Consider the following 11,415-nt stretch of genomic DNA (forward strand, 5'->3'; position numbering starts at 1 on the left):
CATCACATCACCAGACGATTTAATGCTCGTATTAAAGACAGGGCAGCCTTCGAGATTGTCACAGATTTCAAATTAGTACAAGTTACGTCATCTAAGATAACAGTTTAGAGTCAATAACATCACCACTTTTAATACTACTTGTTTATATTTGCATAAGTACGAAACGGGTACCACAGCCACGAAGAAATATTTACTGTTGAAATATTCCGGATAATATCTGGCTGTATGTTTTGGCTTGTGTATCGTCAGTAATGTAATTTCAAGGATAAAACAAAGTGAAGCTTAATGTCGTTTTGTAAACTTTACTATGTAACAAAATCTATTATAGGTGTTGTGAAAAAAAACATCGCCAATTCATTAAAGAGTACCTGCGATACAGATGGTTTACCATACACAGTGCATTAGACTGGATGTTAATATATTTACGGGTATGCAAGAGAGATACCAGTGTTTCAGATCCTACAATCCCTAGTGTGTTATTGTTAGCAAGGAGCGATATCTAACTTTTCAAGCTTTAGAAGTCATTTAAATTCTTACTGTAACAGATGTTATTTAACAGTCATTTTGCCTATAAGATATAAAAGGTATAGAACAGATGGATATGTATAGTTTTACAAGGTCAATAGTGCATGCACTTCCTTGCTGTTATTTGAGAGTTCGTTTAATAATGCATAACGTACTTGGCCTTATCTTCGTTTTACGGCACCATTTTGCAGTGCAATATCTCTTGTTAGCTTTACGACAGTGATGTTGATTGTCATATAATGTGTACGGGTCATCCTATAACTCAGCTTAAGTTCATTATTTCCTGCGTCATAACGAACTTAAATGGCGCCGCCAGTGTCTGTTAGGTAGCAATCATCATCGAATCCGTGACGCACCATACAAGTTATTTGACTTTCAAAATGCATCTGCCTTTTTCATAACAATTGTTTTGTTTAGTGTTGATTTTACTGTGGCAGCTGCTGAAATCTTTACAACTACTAACAACGTGTTATCAGCTTGGTCTCTCAACTACGTTTTTGATTTTGCGTTTTATAACATTTGGTCATGTATATGTTTCAAAGGCAAAAGGAGGCTGCAAGTAATACTCCAGTTCTGGTTGATCGATTCTAACATTAAAGATTGAAATCCGATATATAGTATATATAGTATAACTGTATACCAATATTAGTATTTATTTGAGATATATGTTGCGTTTTTAGTATTTAATGCAATAAAACTTTAAAAAAATGATTTGAATCGCGCCTTTTCTTTATTAAGGTAGTGTGCCTCTCGAAGATAAAAGAATAAACTTTTGCTCAAACATTTCTTGATGAAACTTTCAAACATTCTCTCGCCAAATCAAGAATAAAGATAAGGGATTACCGACAAGGGTTGGCACGAGAGAAACAAATGACCCAACATTCGCCAATATTTGAAATTCAAAATGGCTGCCATACCTGTGTTAACCCTACGACGAAAAATAAAATTGTTGATTTTCAAAATACTAAGGCGGTGAAAATTTTTCTTACTCCAAGAGCTTTAAAATGAGCCCCCATAAGTGGTAGATCGGCAAAGAATTGTGAAACTTTGAGAGTCTAAAAATCTGTCCCGGAGTGCATTCTACAAAAATACCTATAAGTAGCTGAATAGGGAGATTTCTAATGTTGATGAATACGGTGAACTGATTTCAAGTAGATAGGAACAGTAGTGGTATATGTTTCAGCAGGGAGTTGTTCGTTCCAGTTTGTAAAAGTCTTATTTTTTATCTCGGCAACTCACAAAAGTGACGCAAATAATTAACATAATTACATAGAAAGTTACGATAGTCAAAACACAAATGGAAAAGAAACTGTACATTGACATAATCAATGTAGTTGCGCTAGAAATTCTCTTCTAAGTTTACATATACTTGAAAAAGTGTTTGAATCAATTGTGACCGACAATAGAAGATATTTATGTAAGTTTTGGAAAATGTATGACTCCGATGGTAAGAGTATGATGCGATGGATATTTTACACGGTGTAAAACCTACAAACAAGGAGAAATTTGATATGCAGTCTTTCGTTTATGCTTAGACTACAGAATATTTATCGCCAGTCGATATAAACCGCAATTCCCAGGCAGAGCACTATGAAATAAACAGTGTCTCAGTGCTCTCGTTTGATCACAGTCAATTGATGTTGATATGACCTGTATCTATACACAAGCATTTTTGGTCTCACACTGGCCCGTGTTTTTTAAGAACCCGAAGTTTTATGAGGAGGTAAGCATTGAGTACTAGTATCTCTTTAGGGCATTGGAAAACTGTTAGTGATTTTGTAATTGTTCAGAAAAAAAATGAACACATCCTTTGAAACCTGCTGTCTAAATTTTAAGTCATAATTGGGTACATTTAAAAAGAAAGTGTCCTCAACAAATACATACATACATACATACATACATACATACATACATACATACATACATACATACATACATACATACATACATACATACATAACTGAAGAGTTACAGAAATACAGAATAGAAATACATAGTTACAGATATTCAGTAAGGGAAACAGACAGACATATAGAAATACTGAAATTTTGGTGGCCTTCTCATGTTATTAGCTCCTCGCAGTTAAAATCCACTCTGTTGACGTCATTGAAATTGTGATTGCATTGCTAATTGCTCAGTTTTTTTAGACTTGGAATCCAATATTTCTCGTCTCTCCAAGGCCAGAGATCCAACAATGAGCAGTAAACCGCTGCAGACACCAATGCTACCAGCGAGTATGTAAGTTGCTTTGTAGTTTCCCGTGTAGTCACGAAGGTAACCTTGGAAGGGGAAATTACAATAAAGAGTTAGAAGCATTAACAGCAGCTGTGTGTAACATAATATTTGAAACTGTATAAAATGTATAGTAAGGACAATGTTATGGTGTGTTCTCCGTTGACCCTATGTGAACACTTGGTCTGAAAACAACGTTCGGAATCTACTTCTGATCGTTATTGACCACCCTCAGTGGTAAATTCTTTATACACCACTTCGTGCCATCACCATCTTTTACTGTTTGCAACGAAATTCAATTCATTAGCAAGTTGGTAAAGGAGTTAGCAACCTTGTTTGATTACAAACCGACATCATGTGGCAAACATGAAAGCTTTCGTACCAGCATGGTATATTCTGCAGGAAAGCATGGAGGTGGAAGGGCAAACGAGGGAGGCTATGTAGGTTTGTTCTTGTAATCTTGACTCTAAGAGTTTACGTTAGTGTAATGGATCATACATAAATCATCGTCGCTGGCTGTAGGACGCAGTAACAGCGGATCTTCGTCTTTCTTGTGAATGATCTTGTGATATTTCAATTTTTGTACAACAAAATGCCGTGTTCATGTTTCTTCTATAAACACAGTGGCATTCGTCGTGTAATAAAATGCATTTATGTTAAATGGCAATTCTCTCATTGCTCACATGGCTTGCTGCATGATATATGATTGTTTCATGGTTGAGAGCTCAAATGACTCTGAAAAGCGAAGATGTTGCAGTTACTGACTCCACAAAACCTTTCTTGTGATTCTCAGGTTTACCAACTTGGAAAAAACACAAGAACAAATACGACACAGAATTGAACATACAATTGAACATATAAAGTTTTACCTCCTAGTGGTGTTACAGCAAGTTGTGTGAAACCACCAAAGAATAGGCACAAGCCAACAGCAGAAGTGTACCGTTTTAAACCAACTACCTGTCTTAATGCTGTTAGAGACTGCGATGCTGTAAGAGCCCTGAAGAATCCGAGTATGGTGTTGAGGATGGCGAAAGAAGTCGTAGAAATTGGAATAATCTCAATGTATGCGAAGATGCCAAACAGTATGAAGGCTATCCCAAGAGGCCGTATCGCTGCTTCTAGACGAACAAACAGTATGCCACCAAGTGGTCCAGAAGCGATACCACCCGCACCGTACAACGAAATCAATAGTGCGACATGTTGTCCCCGTACAGTAAGCCTTTGCTGTACATAAGTGGTGCGAGATACGTGGTTGCCAATATTTGTACACATGTCACCATGACGAATCCAATCAAGAAGATCACAAACAAGGGTTCACTGGTAAAAGGGGAACAGTCGAACATCTTGCGTATCAAGTAAATAAATCCACAACGACCTGACGATGGCATGAGTGGTTTACGTTTTGTGTCATCCCCTGAAGCACGTTCATCATCGACAAACGATCTATCTTGGTCTTCAACATTTCTTTCGCGGGAAGTATGTTCGTCATCGACAAACAATCCATCTCGGCCTTCAAGTTTTCTTAAGCAGGACTGGCTTTTTCCTGGTCTTGGCAATCTGAAAAAGGAGGCTCCAACACATATATTCGCATAGAGGGCAGCAAAGACGAGGAGTGTCCCCTTCCAGCCATAATTCTCAAGACAATACTGAATTACTAGCGGTATCACTATAGACCCAAAGCCAACAGCGGTCATGGCTAGTCCGTTCGCGAGTGCATGTCGTTTCTTGAAGTAGTATGCCGTAAAGGGAGTTGCCCTTGTTGCTGCTAATGAAGATGCCAGCCCTAGGGATAGTAAATTAAGCATCAAAAGCACGGGAAATGTTTTGTAAGCGTACGATTCTTTCTCTTTTAAGTCGATATTCAAATAACGATGAGAAATGATCCTTTCATAGTGAGTTTGTAATTCATCATCATCATCATCATCATCATCATCATCATCATCATCATCATGGCCATCACCTTGATCATCGTCATTTTCTATTATCAAATAATTACAGGACCACAGGGTTGTAGACGTATGTTTATTCACAGGGACTAAGTATACCATTTTGAACAACGTCTGCATTAAAACTTACATGAAATAACATACCAGGAGAGCTTAAAACGAGCATGTACACTCACCAGTGATGACACCGACGGTCAAGATGAGCTGCCAGATGTTGCTGGAAAACGAAGCCAGAACTAACGAGGCGAAAGAAATAGCTCCACCCACGAAACAGAGTCGTCGATGACCAAACCTCTTGCATAAAGCGGCTGCCACTGGACCTAACAAACGTGCGACAAGATGGTTCACTTCACGATCAAAACCGTTAATACATCTTAAAAATTGTAATTATTGCCAGTTTTAGGTGCTCTTTAAATGAAAAATATATGTATGTGGAACTGATACAACACACTTTGAATCTTTGACAGAATATAAATTTTTAAATTCTTGTCACGAAGTTTTGAGAGTTTTTCGCACCGACAACTTGTCAAATACCATTTTTGCCATGCCTACGTGGTATTGATGTTAACGCTCAGAAACAGTAAACATTGATGACTTACATGCACTTGTTTACGCACGTGTTATTTGATTTTTACAGTCTGCAATCCAGTATACTTGTGTGATGACGTTCCTGATCAGGGATATATACCGGGATTTATTTGATCAAAGTTGGCGAAATATGCTCTGTACATTGATGATACTAGGTTAAAACAATATTGAAAGTCATTTCACACTTTCATGTCAGCTAATTTATAATTTGCATATCTAATGAGCTTTCACAGTTTGGCATATATAGCTTGATGGACTTGACCAAAGGCAAGTACACTTGCTATATTAAGCGGTAATACAATGACAGCAGACAAAGAAATTTTTTATTTTAGCTAATTACATATTCATATACTTAATGACCTTGGCATTAGTCTGTGGTGAATAAATATTGTAATGATGTTGATCATAACACTTTCAATAAGTTCAAACATGTGGCAAAAGTTTAAATTCACAGACGACTGCAATATTTACTGAAACACGTGAGCATTTTCAGTTCATACCTGATTATTATGATTCGAAGACGTGCAAATTAGCTGTCCCCTGCCGTAAAGATAGGGTCATAATCATTTTTCATTCGGCTGTTTGCCACATCAGCAATTAATAGAACGTTATCTTCTGTTATCACGTATATCAAAGTATTTGAAACATGCAAATTAGGAGTTGACTGAGATGAAAATGCTTAATGACTTTGAATAATGTTGCATTTAAGTATCTTCCATGTGCATAGCAAGTTTCGTCAACTTTGGTCAAGTCAATCAAGATATATATCCTTAATTAGGAAAGTTCATTTAATATGCAAAACAGGAATTGGCTGAAGTAAGAATGTTAAATAACTTTCAATAATGTTATATCATAGTATCTTTAATGTACATCGCAAGTTTCATCAACTTTGGTAACGTCAATCAAGATATATATCGCTAATTAGAAAAGTTCATTAAATATGCAATTTAGTAATTGGCTGAAGTAAAAATGCTTAATGACCTTCAATAATGTTATTCCATAGTATCTTCAATATACATACCAAGTTACGTCAATTTTAATCAAGTCAATTCAGATATATATCCTTGATTAGGAAATATCGTTAAATATGCAAATTAGCTATTATCTTTCACGTCAGCCCTTAATAACTTAAACGGCTAATATATCTTGGTGTGATCAACATTCGTACCTAATTTCATCAAATTATGTGTAGTCATTTTCAATGTGTATCCGTCTTTTCTAAGATCATTAATTATGCAAATGAGCAAAAAGTATGCATGCCACACCCGCCAAAAACTAATCAGTTTTTGCCATTTGCAAACTGAATCTATGTACTACATTGGATTCTGATCTGATAAGGTGTTTTTGAGATATCGGGCCAACAGACAGATAGACCTGTCAGACAAATAGACAGACAGACAGACATCGCTGCGACATTAGCTCATGTGTGTGAACACGTGAGCTAAAAATGACGCCATAGTCATGGTCCGTCGAAGAATCAATCAGCCACGTTACACGCATAAGGGAGCGTTCAGTTATTATGGCCGGGGGTGGGCCGGCAAAATCCAGGGGGGGGGGGTCACCTCAAATTTGAAAACTGCAAAGGGGGGGTCATGTATTTTTCAAACAGCTTAGAGGGGGGGGGGTCACTTAATTTTCATAAGTATCCGTCCCGTCAAAAAGCAGTTTCAGTGTTCAGAAATATTCTGGGAGATAAAAATGATTCGTTGCATGATTTCATTCTCTGAAGTTATTCACCTGTAAATCTGAACAAAAGTATAATTATCTGTCACATGAACATCTTGACTTGACAACTCTGAGGCTTGTCTTATTGTAAATCAAGCTCACTGCACTGAGGGCGATGAACAATTCCTATTACTTACATATTAGAGATATAGCAAGTTTTGTCAGGGAAATTATTTAACAGTTACCTGGACTGAGACTACTAGTACCATGAAAAGTTAAATAATACTTTTAGGTGAAATTCCAATATCATAATTGTTGTCCACATCTGAACTTTTAAATACCGTATTTGAATCAAGTACATTTGTATCAATTATCAAACACCTATAAAAGCACAAATTAATTTAGTTTAGCATTGTAAAAAAATTATTCTTAGTTTTCTCATAGACTCCAATGTATAGTGAATCAACATTTCGGTGAAATTCCAAAATCCAATTTCTTGCACACATATCAACCTTTAACCATCCTAGGCTAACTAAGTACTTTAAAATGAATTATCAAATGTCTATAAATACACAGATTTTGATAGTTTTGTATTGGAAAAAAATTATTCATTTTCCTCATAGACTCCCATGTACAGTGAATCTACATTTTAGTATAATTCCAAAATCCAATTTCTGGCGAACACATCCATTTGTTACCACCCTAATGTAATCAAGTACATTGATATCAATAATCGAGAGTACATAAATACATGGGTTTACCTATTTTTGTATTGGAAAAAAATTATTCATACTTTCCTCATAGACTCCCATGTATAGTGGATGAACATTTTCAGTGGAATTCCACAATCAGATTTCTTGTACACATGATATGCACATTTAACCATCATATTCTAATCAAGTAAAATTATGTTAATTATTGAACATCTGTATATGCACAAGTATACCAAGTTTTTCATTGGAAAAAAATTATTCACAATTTTATCATTGACTCCCATGTATAGTGGATGAACATTTTTGGTGAAATTTTAAGGTCAAACTTTTTGTCCACATGCCAGTTGTAACAACCCTATTTCATTTAAGTACATTTATGTAAATTATCAAATATCTATAAATGCATAGATATAGTTTTGCATTGAAAAAGTATTACATAGATTTCTCATACATGTATGTATACCATGTATGGTGAATCAACATTATCAACAGCTGATTTTTAATTAAATCCAAATATCAAAATTTTGTACACACACGCTTGCGCAAAAATATTGCGATCCACCAGTAATTTCTGTCCAACCCCTTTGAGGGGTAATTTCAAAATTATAGCAAGTCAGAAGGGGAAATCTGAGAATTAACACCTTTTGAGTTTTGTAAGGAAGGTCATTTGAAAAAATCTAAGCTCTTTTTGGGGGGATTCTATTGCTCCATACCCCCAAGGTGTTTGTGTGTGCAGCTTTACTCAAGCAATGTGAGGGGGGGGGGGGGGGGGGTCATGAAATTTTTGTCATCTTGAAAGGGGGGTTCATCAATTTTTTGGTACAATGGGTAGGGGGGGTTCACTTATTTTGAGTGATGCGCAGGAAGAATTTGCCGGCCCACCCCCGGCCATAATAACTGAACACTCCCTAAGTGTTACGGTCATAGTTACAAGTGAAATGAAACTCTTAATGAATTTATAAGGAATGTACATCGAAGTCCGCAGCCCCATTGATATTATGTTCGAAATCAATTGCATGTAGAACGGTCATTTGCATTCAGTCGGTTGCAGACAATTCACTGTGCCAAACTCTCCAATCTCAGACATCGTGATGACAAACTGTGGGCAAAAATTAGTGTCCTGGTGGACGTATTCTGCTGACGATTCATCGGTCTTCCCGCATCTATTTGTCACTCGCCCTCATAGAATTCAAATGTCCTTTCAGTGCAGATACAGTTTATGTTTGCATCATTTCCACGTAGCATGGTACAAGATGCTAATATAACTAAGCATTGCTTAACAGGTTTATCACTGGAGACAAGTGTTAGACTGAAATTTGAGAAAGGTCTAGTGCAGCCTACCTGCAGCCATAAGTAAGCCCATATACATCGATGTGATCCACGATACTGTACCGGCGTCTGCATCAAAGTAATCAACAAATGCAACTAATAGAAGACCCATGGCAGCTCCCGAACCACGGAGTATAAACACGACCAAGAAAACCCCCAGTACAACAAACCAACCATAGCCACCTTCTGGTATCTTTTCAGTGTTCCCCTCACTTTGGCTTGACCGCGAGTCTTGCATTTTGACGACGTTATTCAGGAACAACAAATACAGTGTCGGTGTTAGGTCTAGAGAAATCATGCACTTTCACATCATCAATGGAGCATATATACGCTGCCCCGTATTTCGAAACGACACAGCAAAGTTCAACGTTTCTTATCTAGGGCATGCTGCTTTGAACTGAGGCCCGCTTGACGCGCGTATAAATTTTCTACTAGCTGATATACGTTGCACCAGTTTAAAGAGTATTTCGAAAACGAAGGGGAAACAGCTATTACAGTACACTGCAGCTGGCCCTCAACGATTCCCTTGCTCTGTGATCCTGTCAATTTTGTTCAACGCCTTCTTTTAAACTTGAATAGGGTTTACGATATGTGAATAAGGACTACCTTACATATTTACACCCTTTGAGCGTAGACGATACAGAAAAATTCAAAGCTTCATATCTATAGGGCATCCGGTGATCTACGTGAAAAGCGTATTTCTTTCTTAATCACATATTGACAGATTTTAGAGGGTTTGTTAACCCTTCTGACTTTTACACGTTTGCTATGTGTACTGATAATAACTCACTGAAGAACGATGTGCTGAATGAGCTATGTATTCATATTATTAATCACGTTCATACAGAAATACCTCTTTTTTCCTCGCCTATTTTCATCCTACTTTTTACTGCCTGACACACTTTCAGCATCTAGTGTCAATTTGACCATGCGGCGGCTTATCCAGTTGCGTGATATCAACGTCTTATTTATTGTGTATTACAGTTCATATTGCTTAAAACATCTCTTCAGTCTCTTAACATGTGGACATCGATTCCATACAATGAATGACGAGGCAGAGTTTAACGATCAGGCCTTACAGAAACACGAACACCATCTCTCCGTACTTCGTCGTTATATTACACGCCTCAATGTGAGTACAAACCAGTGCATTGATTTGAATAGGCACTATCGGGGAGTTAGCGGGCCGTGTGAACGATGTACTGGCCTAGGTTTCCATAGTTACCCCGTCCGGTGAAGCCCTGCGACGTTTTATGTAAAATATCCATGCGCGCACTGCTATGTGACTTGTGTTAGAATCTATTTGATACTTGAGAATGCCCTGCAAGTAATTAAATGTGACAGTCGTGTAGCGTTGATCATAACAAAATGTATCAGCCGTGAGTGATACTAAGAGTTGACATGAAAGATATTTGCTAATTTGCACATTTAATGAACTTTCCTAATTAGGGATATATATCTGAATTGGCTAGATTAAAATTGACGAAACTTGGTATGTATATTAAAGATACTATGATAGTAACATTATTGAAAGTCATTAAGCATTTTTACTTCAGCCAATTCCTAATTTGTATATTTGATGAACTTTATTTGTATTGACTAGACCAAAGTTGACGAAACTTGCTATGTACATTAAAGATACAATGTAGAACATTATTGAAAGTTATTTAACATTTTTCTTTCAGCCAATTCCTGATTTGCATATTTAATGAGAACATTTCAGTCAATTCCTAATTTGTATATTTAATAAAATGTCCTAATAAGGGATATATATATATATATATATATATATATATATATATATATATATATATACTGGGATTTACTTGATCAAAGTTGGCAAAACATGCTATGTACATTGATGATTATACCAGGTAAAAACAATATCGAAAGCCATTTCGGATTTTCATTTCAGCTAATTTATAATTTGCATATCTGATGAGCTCTCACAGTTTGGCATATGTAGCTTGAAGGACTTGACCAAAGACAATTACACTTGCTAAATAAAGTGGTGATACAATGACAGCAGTCAAAGAAATTTCGTATTTTTATTTCAGCTTATTACATATTTGTATACTCAATGAACTTAAGTATTAATCTGCGGTGAATATTGTTCATGATGTTGATCGTAACACTTTCAGTGAAGTTGCAAACATGTGGCAAGAGTTCAAATTTACACAAAACTGCAATATATAATGAAACACATGAGCATTTCCAGTTCATATCTGGTTGTGTTCGCTACGTTGCACTATCCACACTTTCGTTTGCGATGCCAGTACAAACGCTCCAGTTTCACTTGTCAGACTTGTGGAGGTTGATTAGCGCAACTGTCGTCCGATTGTGTTCTTCGAACAAAGAGTATGCGAGCAGAATAGAGTGGCTGTGATTTTCACCATAACGTTTACTAATTATAAGTA

General features: G+C 36.6%; 1 long non-coding RNA gene across 1 annotated transcript; it reads right to left on the reverse strand.

Annotated features, from left to right (window-relative positions):
* Positions 1-3: 3 nt before the first annotated feature.
* LOC139151759 (uncharacterized) lies at positions 4-5,025 on the reverse strand. The gene is made up of 3 exons (XR_011556488.1): positions 4,880-5,025; positions 3,627-4,540; positions 4-2,804 (listed from the first exon to the last, which is right to left on the reverse strand). It is a non-coding gene; the product is annotated as an uncharacterized lncRNA (long non-coding RNA).
* Positions 5,026-11,415: the final 6,390 nt, after the last annotated feature.

Source organism: Ptychodera flava, chromosome 15 (genome assembly GCF_041260155.1).
Source record: "Ptychodera flava strain L36383 chromosome 15, AS_Pfla_20210202, whole genome shotgun sequence".
Classification (NCBI taxonomy): domain Eukaryota; kingdom Metazoa; phylum Hemichordata; class Enteropneusta; family Ptychoderidae; genus Ptychodera; species Ptychodera flava.